The sequence below is a fragment of the Labrus bergylta genome, chromosome 5, assembly GCF_963930695.1.
Source record: "Labrus bergylta chromosome 5, fLabBer1.1, whole genome shotgun sequence".
Classification (NCBI taxonomy): domain Eukaryota; kingdom Metazoa; phylum Chordata; class Actinopteri; order Labriformes; family Labridae; genus Labrus; species Labrus bergylta.
In genome coordinates this window covers 29,436,013-29,449,976 of record NC_089199.1, presented here as the reverse complement: position 1 = coordinate 29,449,976, position 13,964 = coordinate 29,436,013, and the positions used below count along the sequence as shown (strand labels likewise).

Below are 13,964 nucleotides of genomic sequence, written 5' to 3'. Positions count from 1 at the left end.
CAGTCTAATTGTCACACCCCCCTCACACTGTGAATGGTCAGCTGTGTGGCGGTAGAAAGAAAAGCTCTACATCTCTGTTTTTAATCTTCATGTATAACAGCGTGACAGATGTCTTCAAGGAGAGATTGTCTGTCTGAAAATGTGGTCTATTATGCACATACTTAAAACGAAACAGCGTTTCCCACCTCTCTATAAAGGCCAACCTTTCATTCCACCCTCGCCTGTAGCTGCTTGGAAAAGCTATTACTTTTGATTGACAACGTGGCATACAAGGTGGTTCTTTTTTGTAGCATAACCCAGCCCTGAGGTTTTGGCGGTGTGGGATGAGCAAAAAGTCCATCTGACTTCACTGCACAACACTCGACTTCACATCCTGTGCAATAACTTCGATATTGTTTCAAGTGTTTCAGTAGCTGTAAGCATGATCCATTTCAAACTCTAGCTGTGTGTTACATTAGCATAACATGAACAATACTTTAACAAAACCGTTTTAAGTTGTGGAAAACATCAACTACAGTATACCGTGACTGTAGTGTAGGTGCCATTTGTTGATTACGTAGGACGCTCTTTGTTTGCCAATGGATTGGGATATTGCTCAAATTGGATAAGTCTGTTAAAGGCAATAGTGTTTGAAGCACCTTTGGTTAAGCAAAAACTGCAGAAAGATTTTTGGACTTTACTCTTAAAAAAGATCTAAAGCATCTTAGCTGACGGCTTTGACTATTTATTCTTTGTCTGATTGTTATTTTTTTCTTAAGGATTATCTTTGTGCTTTTTATGCCTTTTGATAAAGAGACAGGATGGTGGATAGAGTGGGAAATCAGGTAGAGAGAGAGAGAGTGGGAAATGACATGTGGGAAAGGAGCCACAGGTGGGATTCGAACTATAGGCCTACTGCCTAGAGGACCACAGACTCTGTGCCTGGGGCGTATGCACTAACCATTAGGCCAGCGGCGTCCCTTAGTCTGATTTTTAAATGTGTTTCTTTATCATTGAAATTGCAGTTGTTTTTGAAATGTCATCGTCTACTAGTGTTTGGCGGTAAACCGGTACAGGTATTACCTTCTGCCACTACATGGACTTTTGAAATACCGTCATTACTGGTTTACAGACAAACTTTTTGTTGTAGTGCACACACGGCGCAACACTGATTGCTCAGCCTACCAGCAACTGTGGTGTGTAAATAAAAGTAATGTTACATAGTGATTTGTGACAGACAGTCCTATTTTCTTCTGAATGTTTCTCTCTGACACTCAGAGCACAGCCAGTGTCTCACACGCTCACTGACCAAAGAGCACCGTCTCCTCTCATGTCAGAGCAGGTGTCAGAGTTTAGAAGGAAAGTGAATCATGGCACAGCAGTCAGGTTAACTTGTACTCTCCCCTCTCCCAAATTTAAGTAAATATTAAAAGGCTTTTCTAATTGAAAGGATACTGCAACTGCAAAGGCTTTTGTCAGTTTTGCACATTATTTTAACAAGATGTGTAACCAATCTAAGTAATACAACAAAGATGTGAAACCGTTGGCCCTTTGATGTGCCATAGTTACTTTGTGACTACTTGTCAGCCATTACAGCCTTGTTAAAATAAGTTAACAGCAAAGTTCATGTACATTGGATGACAATTGTTGTTCAGTTGTTGAGCTCTCACACAGTTTAGACATATTTTTTTCAGATTCTGAGTTTCCATATTTTTTAACATTGTTTTTTTGTTCATCTGAATTTTAAATGATTTTGTCGCACAAACGGACAGAACAAAACAAACTTGTAACACATAACGACAAACAGTAGCCTCCCACCCAGTGGTTTAAAGCTTGTGGGCATGTTTTGTGTCAGCTCATCATTTACATAAACATAGTTGAGTTGGAGCACAGCTTAGCTGCCAACAGCTGTGCTTCTTCTTTCCAAATCAAAACAAGCTAATTGGTAGCTTTTAGCGAATAGCGGCTCTGTACTTAGACACAGCTGTGCTTTGAAGCGAATGCTAAAACATCTTACTTTAGCAAGTTAGCATGCTAACACTTGGCTCATTAGCCTGTGTTTCCCACAGGATTTTGCATTCCCTCCTTATTTAATTCAAAATGTGAAAAGCAGTAGCCCCAAAACACCCAGCTCGATGTAAAACTTGATGCTGTTGTAAACATAATTCTCCTCTAATGGACACGTTTTCATTTAACTTGATGGTTGTATTTATATGACTGGTAATGACTCAGCAAAAAGTCACCTTAACAAAGCAGGTAAATGAGTTGAAGGTGCCTTGTGACTGTGTTCCAGAGAAGACAGATGACGTCTGTGCACTTCTCAGACCAACAGAGGGAGTCAGCGGTGATAGGACCTGCAGTGGAAAGGGAACTTGCTAAACACATATTAAGAGAAGCAAAGGGATGTGTCAAGTAAGAAAAGGAAAAGTGGAACATAACATTTTTGTAGCTAATGCTATATTACAGTCTCTGTATTCTAAATGTCCTTCAAAATAAGATGAATGTGATTGGGGAAAGGGAAGGTAAACGTGTTCAGAGTGAGAGAGATTAGAGAGGAGAGGCAGAAAGCTGAGTGTTAGGACAGTAATCAGCTGCTGCTTGTTTTGTCAGCTGCCTCGCCTCAGGCTTAAACTGAGGTTCTCTCCAGCTCTCTTAAAGACGGTACAAATGATGTAGATTGTTAAGATCTCTCTGCAACCTTCAGTGTTTTACAGCAAATGAAATAAGACACATCTTTGTTGTGTCATGATATTCTTAGTCTTCATTTTTTGCAAACAGTTTCTTCTTCGCATTCAGGGTTGTCAAGTCTTTATTATTCTGCAGCTTTTCTTAGCCTGCAGCTACGGCTATTGCGTTATTTAACCCTTAAACAAGCAGAAATGTATTGATATTTTGGAAAATGGACTACTTGCTTTTCTCCAATGGCCTGTTGTTGTTGTCCGTTGTCTCCCACATTTTTAAAAATTTGCTAAAACTTAAAACATGATATTAACTAACCTTCACAGCGGAATCCAGATGTAAGGAAAATGTATGTGACGTGTATTTTATCTTTTTGGTTTGACCTACGTCCCATCTGTTATCATTGAGGAGGCGGGGCTTATGACCTGCACTGCAGCCAGTCAGCAGGCGGTGCTCTTTATATTCTGGCTTCACTCTCGGGCAGCTGTTTCTCTGTTTATCTTAATACACAGTCCATGGTTTGCAGTTGAACATATTTTTTATCCACAAACAAACGGGCCAAAGTTCAAAACATAAATACTCATATGTTGTCTAAGCTGACAGGCTTGTATGAATCATTACATGTAAAATACAGGAGTAGTAGCAGTGAGAATGTTGAACTGCTTCTTTATGATTGTTAAGGAGGAAGAATGTAGGCCATTGTTGAATAAATGGGTTACCATATTTGATGGCACAAGCCTAACTCATAGAGCAAATTAAGGACAAACCTGTCCCTCTTGGTCTCCCTTAATTTCTAAAGACAGACCGGATCCTGGCTGACATGAAAAAAACACTTCCCTTTTCATTTCTAAGGGCGACTTTTTGTTGTATTACTGTGATTCAACATTCTCTTTCAGCTTGTGGATTCTGCTGAACTGAACTAAAGGCAGCAGATATTCTGCGCAGTGTGTGCCACATCTCTTCATGTAACGCCAAAAGGTCTCACAACCAGAGGCCATGAATGCAGCAGAGCCTGTCAAAGTGCATTAATTAGAATATACTCATTACTTTAACTTTGTCAAATATCAAAGTCGAAGAAAGAAGCTCTTAATTATTTTAATTGAATACATGGGACGATTTCACATGAGATGCGGAGCTCTTAATGTGTCACTCTGCTGATTTAATGGAGAGACGAAAGAGCACTTTGCTGCTCATTTCTTCTGTGAAAAGGCTGAATAAAATATAGAAACGTTTTCAGTTTAACAGAAGCCTGTTGCATTTCAAACCTCACCTGATCGGTAATTTGACTTCATGATGCATAAAGAACATCTCTACAGTTTTATATGACGTGCAAACATTTACAATCTGTTCTACTCATTACACTGATATTTATTACACCAGTTATTGTGAGTCTACACTCCAAACACTGATCTCTAAGTCAGATTTAAACTGCCACAGATATGATATATGTCCTTATTGCTCTGCTGTCTGTAGTAAAGGACTTTCTTTTTCCATTCTCATTGGCCCTCAAGTTGAGAACAAACTCTGATTAATAGAACTGCACAGTCACTGCCTGACTGATGATTTCTCGTTTGTAGAAAGTTCCAAAGCTAGTTACTCACACAGACTGGCTGCTTACTTGTATTTATTGGTTCTTGAATTCGTCATAGGACAAGTATAGTTTTTAGACTTTGTTTGGCAAGAAACAAGTGCCTTCTGTACACATTTAAAGATTTTTCAAAAGACCACGAGAGGCCATTTTTTTCCCTATTGTGTATCAGTTGGCAAAGTACTGTTTGGACATTTGCAAGAGAAGAAAATGAGGCTGAAGACTACTGTGAATTGTATCTATACATTAGAAATTAGAACCATTAGGGAACAATCAGTATTCAAAAGCAAACCCAGTAACACCGTGGTCGTGATTGTCCACATGACTGCAGTAAGGTTAAGAGGGAAAAAAAGCAGAATTAAGACCCAAATAGAGCTCATTAAACAAAATGTTCCAGGGAAAAGAAACAAGTTATTACAAAATATTTTGGTGACTTTTGTTTATCGTCTTCCACCCATCACAGGTTGTTTTCGAGATGCGTTTTGGATAGCTTCTGTCTCGTTGGTTGCACATTGAAAGGTCATCCAAAGACAGGTGAGATGGAAAATCTGACTGGCACACAACATCCAGTCTGCTGCTCTCTGTTCGACTCTCTACAAGTCTATCTTATAAGTCTATCTTTAATTGCACAGTTTAAGTTTGATTCATCTAGAGGTATTCTTTAAATGTTTTTTTCCGGTTAATATATATGTATGGGAAGGGGGGCGTTGGTTTTGCTGTTTAATTTGTAACAAATGTCATGTACGTCTTGTAACCTGCTACTGGATGCTTTGAATTTCCCTCAGGATCAATAAACTATCTATCTATCTATCTATCTATCTATCTATCTATCTATCTATTTACAAGCTCATTGAAATGTAGTTACTGTTCATGTATAGAGGGTCGCAATCTTCAGTTATCTGCAACCTACCATCCCAACTCTGTATATTTAACGCAATTTTGCTAGAAAACTGGGAAGAATGTGGTGATAGAATTGAGTACTTCAACATTATGAGAGAGTTTGTTTATTACTGACCGCCTGATTGACTGACATACTGACTGGCTTTCTCGTGTCTCTCCTTCATTGATCCCTAACTGCGAAACTACGACGTAAGAGCATGCAAGTTTTCAGAGCAAAGAAAAAGACACCAGGAAAAGATTACCTCTGTAAATATACCTTCAATAGAAGTAGACATATTTACATCAGAAGTAAGGCTCCAAAATATCACTCAGGAAGAGGTGTTGATGTGCAGATAAAGTGTGCAGTTTTATTGAATTTTCAAAAAGAAACATTTGCTAGCTTGTATTACTAACAAAATGAAATGCAGTGTAAGTAAGAAAGAGACTATCAGGGAGAGTTTTCCTTGATTGACAGAGGCGAGGTGTTATGAAGAGTCATTGCATTTTGCAAGAAATATTTCCTGCATTTGAGCCTGATAGCAAAGTGTAACCAGTGTCTTTGAAAATAGTCTTCACTGCCAGTCCAGCAGGTGATGAAGAGTGTAATCAGGATTATCCAGAATCTACAAGTTACTAGTTTGCAGCTAATTACAAAGCCTGCATTCTTCATCAGTTCATTAATTCTGTTGACGCCATCTGCTCTGGTGACACACAGTGGGCTTTTTACAGTAACATGCTTAGCTCTCGGGATGTTTCAGCTAATTTCCCTGTGGATTAAATTTTCTGTTTAATCCAGACTAGTCGACTAGTTTAAAGCTCAGACAACCGTCAAGATTAATCACAATTTATTTAACACGGCTAAACACGGGATCACAGCGTCTGCGGGTTAACAATGTCAAATTGGTTTGCAGAGAGTTGCCTACATTAGCAGAGTTAGCACCGCCGGCCTTGGGTCCTCCTTTCAGGTCCACATGCCTGTGCTGGTCACCCAATGTTATGGTCGGGAGGCTATATGTGGCTATAGTTTAAACTGACACCATTTACCTGTAACTTCATCTCCATTCCCTACATCATAATCCTGCCCAACTTCTCTACAAGATGACATCCATCCTCTGTGCTTGTTTACATCCAGGTGGTAGAGCATTATGGCGGTTATTATTTCTATATAAGGATCGTGTTTTTATGTCACTCAAATTACCCTGTGACCATGTTTTTGATGATTCTTGTTACTGACCCCTTCTGACATGTTAAGGAGATTTTATTTGTAATTTAACAAGAAAAATAACTCAGTCAGCGCTTCTCCTAGCATGTCCGTCTAATTAATTAATTAAATCTTTTTATCTTCCTGGGGCTGAAGTTACCACTCAAGCTGTCATGGTATCACTTGACGATAGGATATACAGTTGCTTTTACATTTATAATGTGTATCCCAGCCATGGAAGTTTCCTGCTCTGACAGTCCATCACTCGTGAGATAGCAGCGGTGATCAAGGTCACTCTGCGTCGGAGCATCGGAGCCGTGCTGCCACGGGTGGACTTCTGCTGGAAGAGGTCCAGGCGCTTCACTCCTGCCTCCTCCGCATCTGTCATACATGTCAAACTGTTCTGAACCTTTTAAAGCGGCTCTCTACGTATGAAGGTTACTAACTCATTGAACTGAACCAAGATATCCACATATCCTAGTTCAGTTCATATTTGAGCATCAAATATCAAGGAGCATCAAGGAAGAACAGGACTGTTTTTTTTCTCTACTGCCTTCAAAACAACCGAAAAGAGGATTTTCTGATCTGCTTTTTCCAGAATTCACATAACATGACTAAAGTGATTAATTTGTGTGTTGAGAGTTCATGTTTGACCTCTAATGTATAAGTTAGGGAGGTGTCATGTTTGTGGTTGAAGAAAATAATTACACAAATTCAAAGCTTTCCTTTGGCGATTGTATTCATTGAATTGGGTTGTCAATCACTGACTGTATATTAATATAGATTTATATGGACACGATATTGCACAGAAGTGAAGCCAAGACAAAACTTATCGAGACCAAGACATACCAGAGACTAGAGTGCTCAGAGACCGAGACAAGACCAAGACGTTTAGAGGTCGAGACCAAGTCAAGACAAAGATGGGGCGAGACCGTGACAAGACCAAGACATTTAGGGGTCGAGACAGACAAGACCAAGACCAAGACCAAGACCAAGACCAAGACCATAAATATCCCTGAAAAATCATCTTGTGTACAGAGGGCGTGTCACTCACTTAGACTGTAACACCGGGAAGGTGGCAGCCGTATTCGGGGGATAAAAATCTAACTACAAATGAATTGAAGTTATTTTTTCTTTTAGAAAGAGGTGTTTGCCTTCTAATTTAAGTAATGACGTGGAAAAGTAGCCTGTCAGTGGTCTTGATTTAAAATCTGGGATCCACCCAGTCCAAGACAGAGAGAAGACCGAGTAAAAATAATTTTGATTCCAATACGAGATCTCAAAAAATTGGTCTTTAGACCAAAACAGATTGCGAGTATGACACTACAAAATACCACCACAATGGGTGCCAACTGAAAAATGTAACTAGTAATTGATGCTGGTGTCGTAATTTGGAATCAAGGTGTGTGAATTGAGGCCACGCCCCTTACCCAAACTGAGGCATACATTTAACTTACAGATAAAAAGGTCAAAGAATAAAGTAGATCTTTATTGTCATTGCTATTAAAACACAGGTTTAAGACTTGCACTGCAGTCGGTCAGCAGGGGGAGCTCTTAATATGTTGGCTTCACTCCCAGGCAGCTGTGGCTCCGTCCTACTGATCATACCCTCTATGGTCTGAATCTTTGACCTGACCTGCTGCAGAAAACATTCAGGTATTAAATGTATTTCAAGCTGGATTTGTTTTAAGTAGCAGCAGGAACCCTCATTACCAAAAGATGTGGCTTGTCAGTGAAAGGATTCCATTTCCTTGTGAGCACAGTTTACTTCATTAAATTCCCAACATTGTCCCTTTCCTGAAATACAACACAAAATCCTCAATTCCAGCTACACCCAAGATTTTTTACTCCTCATAAATGACGACTTAAATTCTCTTACTGGAGAATTTTGACTTTTCCATGAACTGCTGCATGCATTGAAACTGTATGCGGCACTGAGATATGATTGTACTTGACGTGTATCCAAGGGCACATTTATGAATGCTATGTATGTATGAATGTATGATTCAGCCAGTCACATGAAATCACTTTTTGATGCCTATGTGCCGAGAGGACTCTTGAGAGGACTGAATGTTTCTTTAACATAACTGTATTGAACACAAACTGGCAGCTCAAACAAACCGAATTTATATCCTAAAGCCCTCCCAAGAAAGTCAGTATGATTTCCTACTGATTTATGACAACAGTCCTAAAAATAAGCACTGAAATACCACTGCTTTAAATTTGTAAAAATGTATTTGGTTCTGTATGGTTTATGAATTTATTCAAGATTTATTGTTGGGCCTTTATTGGAGAGATATGACAGTGGATAGAGTTGGAAATCAGGGAGAGAGAGAGAGCGGGGAATGACATGCGAGAAAGGAGCCTAAGGGCGGATTCGAACCAGGGCCGCCGGGCTTGGAGGACTACAGTTCATATTTGAGCATCAATGCTGCTGATCCTTCCCAGTGTGAGTTGTCGTTCTGCAAGTAAAATGCTGTTGACCAACAAGAATAAAAAAAAGAAAGGCCAATTGTCACATGTTAATCCACCAGATCTACTTCTCTGCTGTTGATATTTATGTCCAGTCCAAACATACATCAACGGGAAGAACGGGACTGTTTTTTTTCTCTACTGCCTTCAAAACAACTGAAAAGAGGATTTTCTGATCTGCTTTTTCCAGAATTCACATTACATGACTAAAGTGATTAATTCATGTGTTGAGAGTTCATGTTTGAACACTAAGGTATAGGTTAGGGAGGTGTCATGTCTCAGGTTGAAGAAAATAATTACAGAGCTTTCATTGTTCATGCAATGTTTTGTCATTTTGCAGCTTGCTATTTTTATAAAGCAGGGAGTTTCTCTCATTGCCTTTGTTTTGGACTTTTCTATTGCATGTTTCTACATGCTATCAACGTAATAATCAAATTCAATAAGAACATTTTAACGTCAGTTCATCCATGAAGCTCCCCCCCCTTCACTTTCAAACAGCCCCATAGAGGCTGTTTCTCTTTTGTACTAGAGACTAGAACTAGAGTTCATAGTGTTAAACCTTTTTCCTGAACACATCATATTGAATAGTTCTTGGAGTTATTTTAGTCTATTTCCTGTGTTTAAGTGGATTGAACGTGTCTCTGTAGTTTGAATATGAATAATAGAATCATATGAAAATATAGATGTCATGTGTGCGTGACGGAGAGAAGTAGGCCTAACTGTCGTGTTCTTGGCTTTACCTTGAAAAACTCTCAGTAGAGTACATCTTTCCGGCTCCGTGCGGTGTTTCTGGGACTTGTGTGACGGTGATTCCCCAAAGATTCTGCCCCAATTCAAGTGACTGAGGACACAAAAAAAAAACTATGTTAACTTGAAGACTGATCTGATGTGATATCCCTGCGGTATCTTTTTTTACCTCACTCTTCTTTCTCCCTCTTTTTCCCATTTTCTGTCTGGAGAGAGAGATTCTTGTTTTCTCCCTGGGTGTCCTCCTTCCGTCATTCTAATCAGCCCTTTTAATTACTCTCGCTATCAGCCACCCAACGCCTCCCTGTCACCCCTGGGAATCTCACAGAAATGGAAAGAGAGTGCAGGGGCCTAGATGGCAGGCAAGGGGCTCATCAGTGAGGCGATGGGGAGGCCGGGGGGCTGAGGTAATACGACGACTTTGCCAGTCCATCAGCGGCACTGCCAGCTCGCCTCTCCTGCCTGCTGGGCAGCTGATGTTGTGATAAATGGGCTTTTCCTGTCCCAATCCAATCCAGCAATGTCCTCTAACAGCATGACACACAGGCACAGAAAACAGGCTAAAGAGGCGCTTAAGGGGTTTGGTCTGATAATATGATAATATGTCAGGACAACTTTATTTAAGTGTTGTAATGTCATAAACTTTGGATTTTCCTCTGGAGTTTTTAATCTGTAAAGTTTTCCTGGTTGATTTGTCGACACTGTGTTATATATGGTAACAGGCTGGTGCCACCTAAAGTTTATCTTTCAAATCGTCGATGATCTTAAGTTATTTTGGGAGTTATGTTTACACTTTAGTGTTTTAAATCCGAGTTATACCATTGACAAACTAAATGAAAGTGAATGGATTTTCAGCTCAGTTCGTCTGCTGGTGTGATTTAGTTCAGTGTTTTGCCTTCTTTCTTCTTCTTGCACAATCTTTGCAATGAAATCTTAAGAACCAGTTATTCATTTACTTAAAGGCAGGGTTGGTAATTATCGAAAACTAGTCGCATGATTTTGAAAGTAGCATTCCCTCAGTGCTCCGTCTGCACCCACCCCCTCCCCTCTGCGCTCTCTCAAAAGCCACGCCCCCTCACTTACACGCACAAGCGCCGTTGCTCCAGAAGCGACCTAAGCTCATGCTTTATGTGGGCTCATGCACGCATGGGGTAGGGAACAAGCAGGGAGACAGGGAGGCGTGTGATTGGTTCATCAGATTGGTACCTCATGGCAGACATTTGTTGAAGTTTTACAGGCTTAAAACTGCTACAGATGACAGGATTTCTTCCTTCCTTTTTCAGAGAACATGAGTTATTAATTTCTGTCAGGACCAAAAAACAATTTTAACCAAAAACTTAGAAAGTGGATCTGGAGAAAATGACCAACTCTGTCTTTAAAGGAGCAATTTGTAACTCTGACACCTTGCTTTCGTTATTGTATTGATTGAGAGCCCCCTCGTGATGGAATCTACATACTCTCCAGATGGATTTCTTTGGGAATGGTTGGGTGCCTTTTTGATAGTAAAGGGTTCCGACCCCTACAATAGGGCCAAATGTTCAGCTACTGAAGTGCCCGTTGCTATAGAGCAGAACTGTGTGTACTGATTCTACTACATTCATCTTACTGTCCACATTTTGTTAAGTGTTTGCACCCTCCCTTTTTCTTCCTTCAGCTGCTCTTCTTCCACTGTATATCTGACAGAAAATCTTCCCAAGGTGTGTTTGCTTCACTGCTGATCGATACGTTATTTCATCTCCGACTGAACTCTGGAACCTTTGCTATTAAAACACATTTGTTGTTGCCAGCTCTAACCAAAAGGCATTGCCAATCACCTACTGAAACCGCAAGGAGTGAAGACAGTTTTCTCCTCAAAGCTAACAATACAAAGGTACTCCTGAAGGCGTTCTTGTTGCTTTTCAGAGTTGTTGCCAACTCGCAACAGGAACGCAGTTAACTCAGGTTTGACATCATTTCCAGCAATGAGATCTGAGATCCGAGTTGCGAGGTAAATGGAACGCACCATGTATCAAGCCACTTCACAAGTCCTTTTTTTTTTTTTTTACTGAACAGTACACCACCGTGTTCTTTGATTGCATGAAGATGACCTTGTGATGGAGAAAAGCTGTTTTGCCTGGTTTGTGTTTTTATCTAACCTAGCCAAGTGGTTGATGGTGGCGCGCACTGCACATGGCGATGCATGACTCAGCATTTTTTTAACGTATATTGGTCGCACAAGTATACAGGACACAGCCCCCTTTTAATGATTAAAAAACAATAGGTATAAAAATGCATCATAGACCCATCATTTGACAGTACACAGTACGTTGGACCAGCTGTAGAAAAATCAAATAGAACGCTGTATCAGGTGTGTCATCCGGCCAACAGGTTTATCGTACAAGGAATGTTGATTGGGGTCCCTGGCGAGGATAAAACACTCTTAGAATCAACTATCTTGGCAAAATGTTAACTTAGCTTCCCTAGAAATATTTAATGAAATGTACTTATCATGCAGATTTTATAAACATTATACAAAAGTTACCGTTTATTAGCGCACTGTATTGTAAAGAAGTGTGTACTGTATAAATCTGTATCTGTGCCTTTCTCCTTTAAATGTATTGACAATGTTCCCCTTGCATCCATTTCAAACTGTGACACTTTAAATGAAGACCATTGGGATTGGAAATCAATACATGGTTCTATATTAAAATACAAAAAAATCCATATTTTCATTGTTGACTGAAGTCCACAAGGAGTCCATTACAGGACTGCTATTCAAAACACCTCACAGAATCAGAAGTATTAAAATTCATACTGAAGGGAAGAGAAAGCCCCAGTGAGATGTTACAGAAGTACATATCTCAGGTCTCCCATACGTCTAAGGTTAAACAGATGAAAACAAATAAAATATAGTTCACTCACTCAAGGTGAGTTTGACTGTTCTTCTCATTTCCACCATTGTCTGTAAACGCAATTGTTAGAATTAGTGCTGGAAAAGGATAAAGGTTTAAGATTAAATACGAAATTCCATTATTTAAAGTCACAGTATGTAAATTCCGCCACCAGGGGGCCCTCAATCAAAACAATAAGAAAAGATGATGTTGAGGCTGGCGGGGAATCATGGGAGTGATTCTCTCTGCTACTCCCTCTGATAAAACGAACTCCGAATTGACCGTAGTGAAGACGAATGGGCGAAACCAACTTCAGGAAGAGAACATGTTTCCCAACGAGCTAATGAATCCGAGTATAATTTACAAGATGTTTTTTATTACAGCAGCACATACAGCAACAGTACGACAGATATTAGTAGCAGTACGGGCTTGCTTGTGCTTGCTGTGTTTCCACGGCAACGATAAACATGTGTCGGCTGCTCTGTCACGGTGGCGGCAAGACACGTCCTGTGACAAATTTAAAATGACTGATTCTCTGGCTTTGATATTTATCCAAAATATTTTAGGTAAAGTTAGTACTCAACAAAAAATGTATAACCTAGGTTTATTAGTTTTTTAATCAATGTAGACGTTTTAGTGTAAACATTCTGCATATTGTAGGTTTAATTGCGGTTTTAATCGCATGTTTGAAATTTCATGATTTCACATTTAAAATAGAAAATTGTTAGGCCTTTATTTAGAATTTTTGTACACCCCCCCTGATGACCTAAGACACACACAGCTTTTTTTTAACATGAGGCACAATCAGACTCCAGGGTAAGCTGAGAGAACGGAGGATATGGACCTAACACAACGCCCCATGAGACGAAAAAAAAATACATCATGATGTGAAGTGAATTAAAGAAACATTAACTCAGGTTGTGTTAAATATTTCATCGGCTGTACCTTGGTGTATTTCTGAAGGTATTTAGGCATGTGAATGTCAAGAGCTGCACTTAATTTATTTATTTAATTTTGATGAATTTTTCATGGACATGGTTTCTAAAGAGGGACCAGAGAGAGAGGAGTGACAAGCAGGGGATATTGTACAAGCTAGCTGGATCTTAAATAATAAAAAAAAACGCACACAGGTTTCTACAAAAAAAAGAAAAGAGCAAGAATGAGGACAAACCAAAGCGACCACAGCAGAGAGGCATCCTGGACAACAGGGCCTTGATTATATAACCTGGGAGCACCGGGTCAAGATGTTCCCAGGAGGCTCCAATTAACACACTCATACACAAACATTGAAAACAGCAGGGGGCGTCACACATTGGTATTCTAAAAAAAGAAGTGTCCTACAAAGTCTCATCCCAGGTCAAAATCTGAGGCTGTCCTACTCTCAGTCTAGTGTCTGTTAGGGTCTGTGAAAAAGGCATCCTTAAGCATCTTCCCTTTTCACACAATGAAAACAGAAGATGGTCTGTTTGTAAAGATTTAGGCACAAAAATCTTCCTGGTTGAGTTCAGGAAACGTGGCATGAAATCATAACTGGACTTCTGCCTCTGTC

General features: G+C 39.8%; 1 protein-coding gene across 3 annotated transcripts in view; it reads left to right on the top strand.

Annotated features, from left to right (window-relative positions):
• fhit (fragile histidine triad diadenosine triphosphatase) overlaps positions 1–13,964 on the top strand; it is a 294,062-nt gene that overhangs the window by 13,379 nt on the left and 266,719 nt on the right. The window contains exon 3 of one of the 3 annotated variants that reach the window (XM_065955376.1): positions 4,710–4,780. The exons of the other annotated variants lie outside the window; for them this stretch is intronic. The gene's annotated coding sequence lies outside the window, so the exon portion shown is untranslated. The remainder of the gene's footprint in view (positions 1–4,709; positions 4,781–13,964) is intronic. 3 annotated transcript variants of the gene reach the window in all.